The 13,452-nt window shown below is 66.4% G+C and overlaps 1 protein-coding gene across 14 annotated transcripts in view; it reads right to left on the bottom strand.

The window, feature by feature from the left end:
- Positions 1-13,452, bottom strand: part of BRSK2 (BR serine/threonine kinase 2) — a 45,235-nt gene that overhangs the window by 20,577 nt on the left and 11,206 nt on the right. The gene's annotated exons all lie outside the window — the stretch shown is intronic.

Below are 13,452 nucleotides of genomic sequence, written 5' to 3'. Positions count from 1 at the left end.
CCTCCGGCAGGGAGGCCTCCTCCAGCTGCCGCTGCCTTGCTGTGGCCAAGAGATGAGGCTGTGCCCCCGAGGCCCGGAGGTGGGGCCCTGAGGCTCCGATGCCTGCAGGGTCGCTCGCTGAGCCGGGAAGGGCAGCAGGGAGGGGCCAGGGAACAGCGGTGACAGGAAGCAAAGGCCACCAACTACCCTGAGAGAGTCCTCAGTGCCCAGGGCGGATGCCAGGCGAGGTGGGCTCCTGAGAGACTCCGCGGGGCAGAGGCGGGGGCGTGCAACAGGCGGCATGGCCGTGGGCCAGCTCTGCAGGGCTGTCCATGGAGCAGAATGTGAACAACGGCATGTCCCCCGACAGTGCACGTTAGTTACGGCCGGTCAGCAGCTCCTGGACGGACGTGGACATTGTGACACCACCGAGGTGGACAGAGCAGGACCGGAGGACGCTGGTTCGCGCCCGGCCTGTGCAGGAGGCACATGCGCACCAGCGCACTCCCACTCCTCGGGGTCCCTAGAAGCAGGCGTCACAGACGAGTGGGGGGTTTCCTGCTTCCAGAGAGAAAGCTTGGGGCCTCACATTGACAGGGCAACAGAGCAGGGCCAGGGACCCTCCGGAAGCAGGAAGCTAGACGGTGCAGCCGCCGAAGACAACAGCTGTCTGCAGAGCGGAACACACCCGCACCCGTTTCACAGACAGGGAGATGCGGTGGCTGTGTCACCAGCTGGTGTCCAGAAAGGTGGCAAGGACAGAGGGCACAGTGAGTGAGGTGCCCTGGATGAGCCCCACGCTGTGGGCACCCTCAGAGCTGCTCGTGGGCAGGGGCACAGGCGGCAGGACACATGGCTGGGGGCTGTCCTGGCTTCCTCCTGATTTCATTTTCATTCACCTGCTGCCTCCCTGTCCTGCAGACTCCTATACATCCCTCAAAGTCCAGCCTAGAGGGGCCCCTCCGTGGTGGACGATCAGCCTTGGAAGTCCTGGTCGCCCACAGCTGAGTCTCGGGGTGGGGGTGGGGGGGTCCTAGCAGTCCTGCCCGACCCTGGGGACCGGCGGGGGGCGTCTCCGCAGGAGCCTCCAGAGTCGCTGCAGCTCAGGCGGCTCCTGCTGGGGAAGCCACAGCCGCCCTAATCACCCAGCCCTCCAAGTGCTCAGGCTCATTATCCAATTGGTGTTTTATCTCTAATTATTGCCTTTATAGCAAACACAGGCTCACAGGGGGAGAGGAAAGCACGCCGTGTCACACTGCGGGAGGCGCCGCGGCAGTCCGCGCGGCTGGTGTGCTCGGAAGAGGGGTTTTCCGAGTGCTGGCCGCTCCCTGGTGAGGAAGACAGGGGTGCGGTTCCTACGGTTACTGCCCCTAAAGGGCAGAATTTCCCAGCCCACTGCCTGGGCCAGCTCCTCATAGATGGCCCGCGATCCCGGCCCCCCCGGCTCCTCTCAGCTGCCCCTTAACAGGCGCGGGAGGAGGTTCTGTGGCTGGAGGTGAGTCTGTCCGGCGAGGGCTTCGTACCCCGGAGGCTAATAGCCGTGTGGAGAGCGGCCTGACCCCCTTCCCCTCCCGCCTCCACTCCTCAGGGCTTTTAGCTTCTGGTGTCTCCTCCCTGAAGCTGACCTGGTCCTGTCCGGGGCGGCCTGGGACCTCCCCCTGCAGGTCTCCGGCTGCTACACGGCCTGGAAGGTCCTCACCAATGGAAACCCACACCCACCAGCCCTGTGACCCTGAGACACAACCCGGGGCCTCTGCACGGCACCTGGGAGCCGCCCGGCCCTGCTGGCAGCGTCCTGTGAGGTGACCCCGGGTGCCGAGGCTCCCCCACAGCCGGCAGAGCCCTTTCCCATTCACATCCCTGGACTCCAGACCACGGCTCCCTGCGCGCCCGCTGTGGGCGTGGGACCCGCTGGAGGAGAGGGCTGGCCCTGGAGTCAGGCCTGCAGGAGCACAGGGCAGACCTGGGCCGCCCTGTTTCTCACTCAGCTCCACAAGCCTGCCTCTCATCTCCCCCTTCTTTTCTCCCCCACACGTCCCCAGGACAGCCTAGAAGAGGTCCCATCACCCCCTGGCTGGCCCCGCCACAGCCCTCCCCCAATCCCTCCCCCCCCCCTCCAGCCACAGCCCTGCCCCTCCTCCAGTGGGTCCTGCTCTCCCCGTCACAGACAAGCCCTGGCCTCCCTTGGGCCACGCACTTCAGCACCACAGGCCACTAGGCACCGGGCTGCGTGTCAGCTGGTCCTTGGGCGCGGGTGACCAGAGGGCAGCACCCCGAGACTTATGGGGGACAGGATGTGCCAGAGTCCCAGCTCAGAGCCAAGAAGCAGCAGGGCGGCCTCCCAGGTCCTGCCACTAAGCTCACGGGACCACTCTGAGGCCACTGAGTCCTGGGTCAGAGACTCCCTGTCCTGCAGCACCGCTGACAGCTCCCCTCTGGGGCCGTGTGGCCAGCTCCCCGGGGCCACGAGCACAGCTAACAGTGACCCACTTTCCGCCGCCTCGCGAGCCTCACTGTGGGGAGGTTGGGGGGCAGTTTCTGCGGCCAAGGGAAGCAGACACCCCTCCTGCCCGGAGGGATGACTGCACTGGCTCTTGGAAAAGTGAGTCAGCAGAGTGGGCAGCCCCGAGCCAGTACGGCCTCCTCTGGGCTGGCAGCGCGTGGGCACCAGGGAGAAGTCTCCAAGAGCAGGCAGGGGCAGCCGCAGCGCTGTGATGAGGGCCACGGGACTGCAGGGAGGACGGCCCAGACCTCCACCCCCAACAGCCTCTGCCTAGCGACCTGGATTGGAGCTCACAGCCTGCGGCTGCCCTTGACCATGCTGGGACCTGAGTGTTCCAGGAGCTGCTGCCGAGGACACTCTCCCCACAGGGACCACAGCCCCACGCCCAGGCCAGGACCCACATACCAGCCTGCTCTGCCCTCACTAAAGTGGGCCCAGCGGCCCCCCTGGCAGCAGTGGCAAGACCACTGCCTTTTCTCAGTCCCCACCCCCTGCCTGCTGGCCAGCTCCCCTCAAGTGAGAGAGGAGTGGGGGAGTCAGCTGCTGGGGGAAAGCCAGGGCCTGCCTGGCTCCCAGGACCAGCTCCTCCTGTGCCCGGACTGGAGTGAGGAATGGAGGGGACAGCCAGCTGCTGGAAGGCACGGGCAGATGACCAAGCTCCGGATGATGGCCGAGCCTTTCGTAAGCCCCTGGAGGCACTGAGGGATCCGCCTGGGGTCCCAACCACAAATGGAGTGTGTGGCCCCAAAAAGGTGTGTCCAAGTCCTAGTCCCTGGACTGCCTGCACGTGACCTCGTTTACGGAGTTGGGTGATGAGATCCCTGCACTCGGAGGCCCTAACCGCAGTGAGTTCTTCCAGGAGAAAGACGGAGACGGGACCCGGACTCAGGGCGAAGCTGGGGAGCTGGGCACCGGGCCTGGACAGCTTCGCCCTCACAGCCTTGGGAGAACCAGCCCGCTGACTCCAGCTTCTGGAACAGGAGGAACAAGGCTCCATGTGTCAGCGACCAGGTGTGTGGCCGTTTGTGGAGCCCAGTGTAGGCATTTTCAACTCACACGAGTATTTACCTTGGGTTTCCTTTCATCGGAAAACTCCCAGGACGTTTTGTTCATCCCCCGGGAACTTGGTCAAAGAACTTATGATCAGGTGGCTCACTGAGATGGAAGCTGCCGCCCATGCCACCTCAGCCAGCAAAAGTGTGTCGCAGGCTCCTGACAGGAAGTGGGCTCTCCACCCGGCACCAGCCAGGAGACACTGAGGGCAGGACTGTGGGTTCGGCCGCCTCTGAAGGAGCCACAGTGCAGGCCCAGCTGGTTCTCACCATTGCTTGACCCCGGAAGGGGTGGCTCTGAGCCTGTGGGCTGCAGACCCCTCAGCCTGGAGCCATGGCTGACCCGGGGGCACGTGGGCTCCCGCAGTGTCCGGGCCTGGATGGGGCTACCCGTTCCAGCAATGTCTGGTCAGAACTAAGGCTCCCAAGTACCCTCTGCGGAATGCTGATCCTCACAACAGCCCTGCTCTTTCTCAGCGAGGGAGGCAGGCTGGCCAAGCCTTTGTGGCACCCAGGTGCACGTGCCCGCCACTGCACAAGCGGTCAGGTGGAAGCCGGCACAAGCCCCGCCCTGTCGCTGCCCCAGTGGGTGCGGGCACGAACTCCGCCCCTTCGCCCCTGCGCACAGGCTTAGGGAGTTAACAACGCTCCGGGCAAGGAAGTGGGGCGAAATCCAGAGCCCAGGGGCCCATGGTGTTCATTTCCCAGAGCAACTAAGGGCGGGCCGGTCTGCGGGAGCCCGGGCACCGGGGCAGCTTTCAGCACCACGGACAGGGCCCTGCGCGGCCCCGCCCACAGGGCGCAGGGGCCTTGCTCCAGGCCCGCAGCTTGTGGGGCGCCGGCGCTCCTGGGGCGCCTCCTGCGGCCACTCCCCGCCCCGGCTGTTCCCTGGGCTTGAGGCCTAGACCCGAGCCTTTCTAGTCCGGGGGTACGAAGCAAGGGATAACCTGTCCACCCAAGACACCCTCCCTCCGACTGGAAGGAGCGGCCGGAAGCCTAGACCAGTGACTCGGGCGCCCAGGCGCCGGAAGAGCCGCCCTCACCCAGCCCAAGCCTGGGGGCTCCCTCTCTCCCCTCCTGGGCCCGGGGCCGGGCCCCTTCCGCGCTCCTCCCGCTTCAGAGCCCCTCCTCGCAGGCAGAGGGCGGATCTGGCGCCCGGAACCCGAAAAGCGGGGCCAGCGGATTGGATTCTGGGGTTCAGCGAGCACCCGCCCCCCCCCCCCCCCCCCGCCGCGGGCTCCCCGGGTCCCAGACCAGGGGGCGGCCAGACCCACAGCAAACCCTCCGCAGCACAGCACCCGGCTCCGCAGGCACAGGCCGCTGCGAGGCCGCCCGCACAACCCGCCCCGCAGGGGACACACTGATCAGACTGCCCGCGGCGGCGGGGGGGTGCGCAGACATCAAAGCGCCGCTCGCTCCCCCTCATTAGGTCCCGGCGGAGTCCTCCCCGCGCCCCCGCCCCGCGGAGCTCCCTCCCAGCTCAGCGGGCTGAGAAGGTGCCCCAGTTCTCAGCCTCCCCTCCCCAAACCCTCGCCTCCTCCTGGGGGAGGGGGGAACGCCTGGCTCCTGCGCCCGGCCCCCAGCTTTGCTCCACGAATCCTCCCCAGCGCGCCCGCATTTCCGCTCTCGGGGAGCCCTGCCCACCGCAGCTGCAGTGGCACTGCCCCCCCACCCCTCCATCACCGCCACCCCGGCTCCTGGTTCACACACCCTCCTCCGGGGTCGGGTGGGAAGGAGAGCCCCCAGGAGGGCTCGGGAGCAGGGGACAGAGCGAGGGGCTGGGCGCCCTCTCGGTAGAGACTCCGCTGTTCCCTCGCCCACCCGCGCCAGGCAGGCGGAGGGGAAGGCGGCAGTGCGTCTCCCAAGAGGCGACCGTTCCCGCTCCGAAAAGGAGCCTCTCAAATTAAATTAATTAAGCCCTGAACTATTTCACACTCGTTACCGCCGCTGGGCTGCCTCTGCTGAGCTCCCTGCCCTCCCTCCACAGCCCCCAAACAGGACAGCAGAGTCCCCTCTCCCAGACAGAAGGACCCCCCTCCCCCCGGGGGGCCCTAGATCCAAGAGAGAAAGGGATGGAGGGGGTGGGAGGGGTATTCTGGCACTCCTTACGTAACGCTGTGCTATTCCAGGACCCACGGCCATCTCTGCAGCCCAGGACGGGGGTGGGAGGATGGCTGTGGTCAGGGCCCAGACTTTGAGGCCTGGCTCCCTGTCCCGCCTTGGGGTGGGGGCTCATGTGGCCCCTCCAGCCCCAGGAGCGTCCTGATGCCCTCTCCTGCTGTGGTAAAGATTGGATGAGAGCCACTACATACATCCGCAATCCTATACACTGCTCCCCAGAGGCAGCCTGGGACTGCACCAGGGAGAGACCCAGCTGTGGGGCCCAAAGGCAGTGTTCAGGGGCGTGAACCAGCCTCCCTGAAAGCCAGTAGACATCCCCCCCCCCCCCCCCCGCATCCCCCAAAGCTCCTCGTTCTGCACCCAATTGGAAGATGCTGGAAGGAACCACCCATCGGAGCCCAAGGGTCAAGAACTCACTTTCCAGGAACCAGTGTGTGAAGAGGGTGAGGGTGTGGGGGCTGTGATCCCTTGTGGGTGACAGACCCTCCTCCTCCCAGTGACACTCAGGCCAGGCTCCAAGGTCAAAGCTGAGAAGGGGCGAGGTGCTGGGCACCAGCTGAACACCAAGCACCCAGGTCTGCAGGCTCCGTCACAGGGGCCGACCTGCCCACCGCCCCCCCTCGCCCCCCCAGCTGGCGTGGGCTCCAGCACAGATACAGCTGGGAACAGGGGAGGCGCAGGGTGCCTGGGAGGTGGCCCTAGCAGGCTGCCATGAGGTGCATGTTCAGAGAGGGAAGTGGAGAGGACGGGTCCCAGAGGACTGGCTGCCCAGGTGATGGAGGAGGCAGAGCGTGGAGTTCCGGGAGGGAGGGGCCGGGACAGGTGTGTGGGGCCCTGGGAGGAGCTGAGCTGGGGCCAGGGCCCAGCCCCAGACAGACTCAGGTCCCTGTGCTTACCTCCTACTGAATCCACTTAACAAGAGGGGGCCTGGAGGGGCAAGGCGAGATCTCCAAACATTCTGGAAACCTCTGGAAGAAGGGAGGCAGGACCCTAAAGAGCATGTCAGTGTTAGGCCTGATGATGGGGCTGCAAACACAATGGGACCCTTAGGGTGTGTGTGTGTGTGGGGGGGGCAGCCTAGGTCGACATCCCCTCTCTCCATCCCCTATCTTCTCGCCAAGACGGAGACAAAGCCCAGCATGCCGGAGCCAGAGACAGCCCCGAGGACAACCTCCTGGCTGTTCTCTGGGGTCCAGTGTGTGAGGTGGGCACCCAGCCCCCAGGGAGGGGCCCAATCTCCAAGGGGGCCCGCCAGTAGGGGTGGGGCACATGTCCCCTCAGGTTGCCAGGGCAGCCCCACTCATACCCCAGGCCCCAAAGATGAGCCTCTGGCCAACAAGGTGGCCCCAGTCCTTTGCCAGGCAGCATTGACCACTGGCTGGGTCTGCCCTTGGCCTTGGTGTCCCTGGCAATGTCCTCTCCCCTGCAGCCTTCAGCCTGGTGTCTCCCTAAGGCTTCGTTCACTCCAAGTGGCCATGTCCTCTCCCTGCCTATCGCCATGGCTGGGACCAGCAGCCAGTGTGTCCTGGGCAGGATGTCCCTGTACCTTCTCAGGAGGGTCACAGCCACTGGTGAGCCTCCCTGCCCCTCAACCACAGTTTCCAGAGATGGCCTGAGGGGCTGGTGGAGTGAGGGTGCAGCAGGTCCCCCTGACCCCGAGCTCAGGTCAGGAGCCCTCCTGGCCCCCACCAGCTCTGCCCAGAAAGGCAACGGCTTGGGGACAGCAGATGGTGGGATACAAGCCCCAGAAAAGGCTGAGCCCCTGCCTACAGGCCCCGGATGCCCCACGCCTTTCCCGGCCTACGGCGTCTCTATCATGGAGCTGGGGGCCAGGACCCACATCTGGGTTGGGGGTCAGATGTCAGCACAGCTGGGGTAAGAGGCAGGGAGGGGAGCGGTGCCACAGAGAAACCAGCCACAGCGCCCCCTCTCCCCGCTAGCAGGCTGGGTGTCGCAGGCTCCTGGGCAGTGAGGCACAGTGACCACGTTCAGCAAGACCAGCGGTGCCCGCGGCCGGGGCGCGGGGAGATGGCAGCACAAGCCGCAGGCACAGCCTTGGGCTAAAGGAGCAGCACTATCCCTGCTCCACCCCGTCCCACTCCGGACGTCAGACTGGTGAGCCTGGCCCTCAGGGGCTGGGCAGGTGGCCAGCAGCCTTCACACCCACGGGTGCCAGGCCCCAGGACGCAGCTCAGGTGCAAGCACTCCCGCCTGGGAACCTCGCAGCTCCGCCTCACTGGGTGCAGGTGAGCATGCCCAGGGCTTTCCAGTGGGAAGGAGGGTGTCTCTCACACTCACACTCATGCACACACACACACACACACACACGAACTCACGCTCTTACACAGTCCTGCGCACACACAGACTCACACTGCGCACACACCCAGTCACACACGCAGACTCACACTTCCACACACTCACACTCTCCACACGTGCAGACTCCCGGTTGTGCACACACACAAACGCTCACACAGGAATAACGGGCAGAGCATAGGGGAAGCTGCCTCTGCAGGAAGAGCCAGCCTGGCCTGGAGGAGGGATGGTGCGGTGGGAGCGGAGCTGGGGTGCAGGGGTCAGGCTCTGTGTGATCAGGTGACCATCCTGGGAAGGCTGAACCTCCACCCCCATCCCCCCCAGCGCCTGGGCCATGGCCTCCCAGGGCAGTGCCAGTGGTGGGCGCCCCTGCAGTCTGGCCGCACAGGAGTGAGTGAGGCTGCTGTGCCCCAGCCATGCCTTCTCCCCAACCCACTGCCCAGCTGCAGCCCCCACTCTGCCCACTGACCCAGGTTCGAGGGCTGTCCAGGTGGGGGCAGTGGCCTCTTTCCCAGCCCTCTGGCCCGGGAGCAAGGAGGAGAGGGAGGGGTGGGCGAGTGGGCCAGTTGGCCATTGTGGCAGCTCAGATGGGTTTGCATCTAAAACCTGCCCTGCAGGGGACTGGGGGCTGTTCTGGGGGCCCCAAGAGAGGAGCTTCTTAGCCTGGCGGCCAGCTCCCCCGCACCCCTATCCCTGAAGGATCCCCAGCTGGTCTCTAAACCCAGAGCTGCCTCATACAAAGCCCTCCCCCTCCTCTCTCCTGCCAAACCGCCATCTGTTGCCATGGCAACGGAGCAGAAAAGGCAGGCAGCACTCAGAGCTCTCCCCACCCCCTTCTTTCCTGCTCCATCAGCTGGGCTGTGGCTCAGGGCAGGCTGGTGCAGCCCCACTGGTCCCGGAGCCCCCTGGCCCGAGTGCAGGGCCTGGCCACAGCCCTGCCAGCACCTGCGTCCTGCACAGAAGGCGAGGCTGAGCCTCCCCTCACGCCCGCCTCCAAGGCCCCGCCTCCACCCGCCTCAGCGCCAGCCCTGCCCCGGCTGGACCTGTCCTGTCCTGGGGAATGGCTGAGGGCCTGTCTGGTCCCTGACACCCCCCCACCCCCGCTGGGCACCACCAAGGAGCAGCCATGGGGCCAGCCACCCGCCCTGCCTCCCTGAGGCCAGATCCAGGGGAAGGCACCGTCCTGGCTGCTGGCAGGGTGGTGCCCAGCTGGGGGCCCTGCCCGCGCCTGCTGTGGCTGGGAGAGGAGGAGCCACCATGTGCTCTGCAGTCGGGGCGGCTCCTGCCCCGAGGTCCCAGGGGACCAAAATGCACAGCACCCGCCGTCGGCAGCTGAGCACATCACCGTCACCGCCTGCCACCTCCGTGAGGCTGGCACAGGTGCCCCTTTGGCTGTGAGGCCCCAGGCCCAGGGGGTGCAACCGCCGGCCTGGCGGTGACCCCACACAGCCGGCAACAGGCCGGAACTTGCGGTGTCTCTTTCTCCTTTTGTGTTTTAGCTCCGGTTTGCTCCCTGAACCCTGCTTCCCAGCAGCCCCCACCCTAACTGCTTTTCCACACGGGGAGGTGTGCCCCACGGTTTCTCCCTGGGCGCACACCCTCTCACGGACCTCAGGACCGTGGTCCCTCCTCCGGCCCCGGGGGTGCTAGTGCCCCTCTCACCCTCCACGGCCCCTGCTGGCTGTCGCTGTCCACCTGCCTCCTCTGGGCTGTCACACAGACCATCGCCACCCGGCGCCTGGCAGCTGCCGCGGGGAGTCTGGGCGGCCCCGGTGACGGGCGGGTAAATGGGGGAATGGTACGGAAGGAGCTCGACTTACCCACCTCGACTCTCCTCAGAGGAGCCAGGCTCCTTCCTCTAAGAAACCCACGTGCCCGGCACAAACCAGGATTCGGTGGCCATCGCACAGGGCAGCCTCCGAGGGCCTGGCCGGCGAGGTCTCACCTGCGGGGTAAGGATGGCCCCCAGGAGTGGGAGGCGGGTGGGGCTCCAGGCGGAGATGTGGGTACACAGTAGGCACCAGCCTGCTCTCCTCATGCCCAGCGTCCAAGGGCCACCTCCCCCGGGGACCCGGGAGACGGGCTGGAGCTGGGGCTGTGGCTGTGGCGGGAGGTCCCTAGGAAGCCACGTCCAATGAGTTCCCCCCAAGGGCTGCCGCGCTGGGCCCAGTGCACAGGGGGGTACGGACACTGGACTCAGTCCCACGAGGTGGGGCTGCAGGGCTGCAGAAGGAGCAGGCTTGGGGCCTCCTCCCACAGCCACGCTGGGCTGCAGGGCCAGAAAGGGGGGGGATGGAGGGAAGGGGTCCTGGCAAGAGGCCACACAGATCCCCCAGCCTCGGGTGTTGAGGGTGAGCACTGTGGGAAGGGGGAGGGGGAGGGGATTCCCTACCCTAAGCAGAGTAAGGATGCCCAGCCTTAGCAGCTCCTTGGTTGCCATGGCTACCACAAAGGCAGCAGTAGACCCAAGGGGTGCATGATGCAACAGGATACCCTTCCTCCTCCCGCACCACACCTCTCCTGGTTCTGGGGGCGTAGGTACTGGGCCCACCCACTGCACTCACCCTGCTCCCCATGGTGTCCCTGCCTCCACACAGGGCCTCCCCATCCCAGCAGGACCCAGCCATGGGAAGCCCGCCCGCCCGCCCAGCCGGGGACCAGGACGGGAAGGGCACCTGCCTCCTCTATGCTCAGCACCACATCCTCAGGGCATGAGCCTCATGTGCTGGTCAGGCGACCTGAGGGCCGGGGTGGGTGAGCTGGGAGAGAGGGAGGCAGGAGGTGGAGGGAGCATCAGGGTACCCCCTCCACCCAGCCAGGTCACAACCCTCCCAGCCACACGCAGGGATGGGCGGGTGCCCAAGGGGACCCAACCGCCTTATCCGGGACACAGCGCTGTGAGCCCCACCGTTTCAGGGGTGCCCTGGGCAAAGCCACGGCAAGCGGATGCCTGGCTCCTGCCTGTCCCCGCTCAGCCATCCCGCCCACGCCCTCGAGTCCCACGGGGCACATGACCACATTCGATTTTTATTAACGGGTTCTTCAAGCCGATGCTGTAAAATTAGGCGAATGGACTATCCTGATTGGTTCCGGTAACTGTTCAGCAGTCCCATCTGGCAATGGTGTTCTTTTTAAGCCGGTGCCCTAGTTTCAGGAGCCGCAGGTCTGGGGGTGGATGCCGCGCGGCCAGCCAAGCCCTGCAGGCTGGGACAGGAAGGTGGGCGGCAGGCCCGAGGGGCCGGGAGAGGAGGGGTGGGAAGGCTCCTGGGGAGCAGGCAGCGGAGGGCGGGGCTCAGGGGCTGCTGTGAAGGAAAGGCCGAGGTCCCCCAGGGACTCCCAGCTGCGGGTGAAGGCCGCAGCGTGACTGGGAGGCGTGCCTGGCGGCAGTGCCCAGGGCTAGCGGCTGGCCAGGCCCCGGGGGCGTGTGGAAGTGCAGGTGGGGCGAGGCGCGGAGGGACAGATCCGTGGTGGGTGGGCGGCAGGAGTGACTCAGTGTCAGGGACCGGGGGCCTGGCTGGTGATGCAGGAATCACCGCAGAGGTGGACAGCCTGTGGTCCAGGCCCAGCCTGCCCGGCAGAGCTGTGACCCCACCGGGCCCAGGGATGGCGGTGGATGGCGATGGGGTTGATGCCATGATGAGGCCGGAACCTACCCGGGGAATTTACCCCGCCGACGGAGTCTCTGCCTATCATGACACAGACAGACACACACCAACAGACACCTCGTTGGTAGACGGCTGCTACCCCAACCACCTCCACAGGCTTGCTGGATGCGGGGAAACCTCAGGCACGGAGCCAGGCCAAGCCGCTCCCAATCTAAGGCAGGTGTGGAGACACTTCCCAGAAGCCTCCGGGACTCCCAGCAGCCTCTGCCCCAGACCCCAGAGGCCACTCTCCCCTGCCCGCCTTAAACTCCTACTAGCACACTGCTCGCGCCCCGCCCTACACGGAACACCGGCCCCCTCGTCCGCCGCCCCCCGCTGTGGTCAGGCAGAGGAAGGCACAGCCCACGCCGCCTCCCCTAGCAGCCTCCTCCCCCGGACACCTGGGCGGGCCAGCAGGGCGGCCAGGGAAGGGACGGAGGGGGGACCGGCTGCAGAGCAGGCGGCCTTTCCGGTCTGTGCCAACACCCTGTCTCCCCCTCGGGGCTTCCATGAGGATTTCACACAGAAACTGGGCATCTCTGCGGGGGCGGGGCTGAGGGCCACCCTGCACCGTCAGATTTGGGTTTAGCGTAAATAAAACCCCGGTCCGTATTTCATAAACCCTCTGCCAGCCTGGCTTCCCCAATACTAGGACGGTCTCAGGTCCCACCTCCTGGCCCACCCCTGCGAGCCAGAGGGGCTGTTGGGGACATGAGCCACAGCCTCTCCCTAGCTCTCCCCCAGGAGAACAGCCCTCGGGCTGCCCCGGGCAGCTCTGCCCAGAGGAAGGGGCGGGCCCTGGGCCGCGATTTCCTCCCCTGAGCCACGGCCCAGGCATCCCGACCACAGCGACCAGAGCTGCATGCGGGGGCGCCAGCCTGGGGAGCGGGGCCGGGGGGGTGCGGGGCACCAGCCTGGGGAGCGGGGCTGGGGGGGTGCGGGGCTCAGGGAACCCAGCCGGGGCTGGCATGAGCCGGACACCACGGCGCTGGGCTGAATGGGCATGTGCTGGGCATTCCCTGTCTGGCCAGGCTGGCCCTAGAGCCCAGGACAGTGCTCGGTGGAGGCACCGAAACCCAGGACTGCTCTCCGGGGGCGAACGCGGACCCAGTCTGGGTCCCTCAGCTGGACCCAGACAGCCAGGCAGACAGGCGCTGAGCCAGGAGAGCCTGCCTTCCCCGGAAGGGCACCTGCGACGTAATCGCAGCCGGGGTAAGAATAGAATCTGCTTAGCGGGCAGTGGGCAGCTTGCTCAGAGGACAGAGAGAGAGGAGGGAGGCACCACCCGCCCGCACCGGTTCTCCCACTGTTCCCAGGAGGCCCGCCCGCCTGGACTGGCCCACGGCCACGGAGCCAGGGCGGGCCTTCTGCCTCTGCCCACTTTCTCCCTCTTGGGGGCTCACAGGCAGGGAGGTGGGACCAACAGAGCGAGGAGCAGCCCTTCCCCCGTATGCCAGCTACACACCCTCACACAACCTCCGGCTGCGGCTCCCTGCCCCAGAGGCCTCTGCTCTGTGCCCCAGGGTCTCTACCTGACCTCTTGACCTTCTGGCCCTGACCCCGAGCCCCACATCTCCCCTGCTGGGAGACCGAGCTCTCAGCACCCACCTCTCGTCCCTGCCTGCAGGTCAGAGGCAGTGAGAGAGGTCAGCCTGGTAGGGACACGGGCAGAGCAGGGCCACGCCCCAGGGCAGGGTGGCACCCTGTGGCAAAGGAAGAGGGAGGGTGAGACAGCCATCCGTCTGAGGCCTTGGGACTGGGCCCCACAGCTGGCCTGGCCTGGCTTTGCCACAATCCCCGCCCATCCTAGAATTGGGCTCCGCTGCTTTAGGAAGTCCTG

This window comes from Pipistrellus kuhlii, unplaced genomic scaffold, assembly GCF_014108245.1.
Source record: "Pipistrellus kuhlii isolate mPipKuh1 unplaced genomic scaffold, mPipKuh1.p scaffold_m20_p_9, whole genome shotgun sequence".
In the NCBI taxonomy this organism is placed as follows: Eukaryota; Metazoa; Chordata; class Mammalia; order Chiroptera; family Vespertilionidae; genus Pipistrellus; species Pipistrellus kuhlii.
Note: the sequence above shows the minus strand (reverse complement) of the source record. Positions and strands in the feature narration are given on the sequence as shown.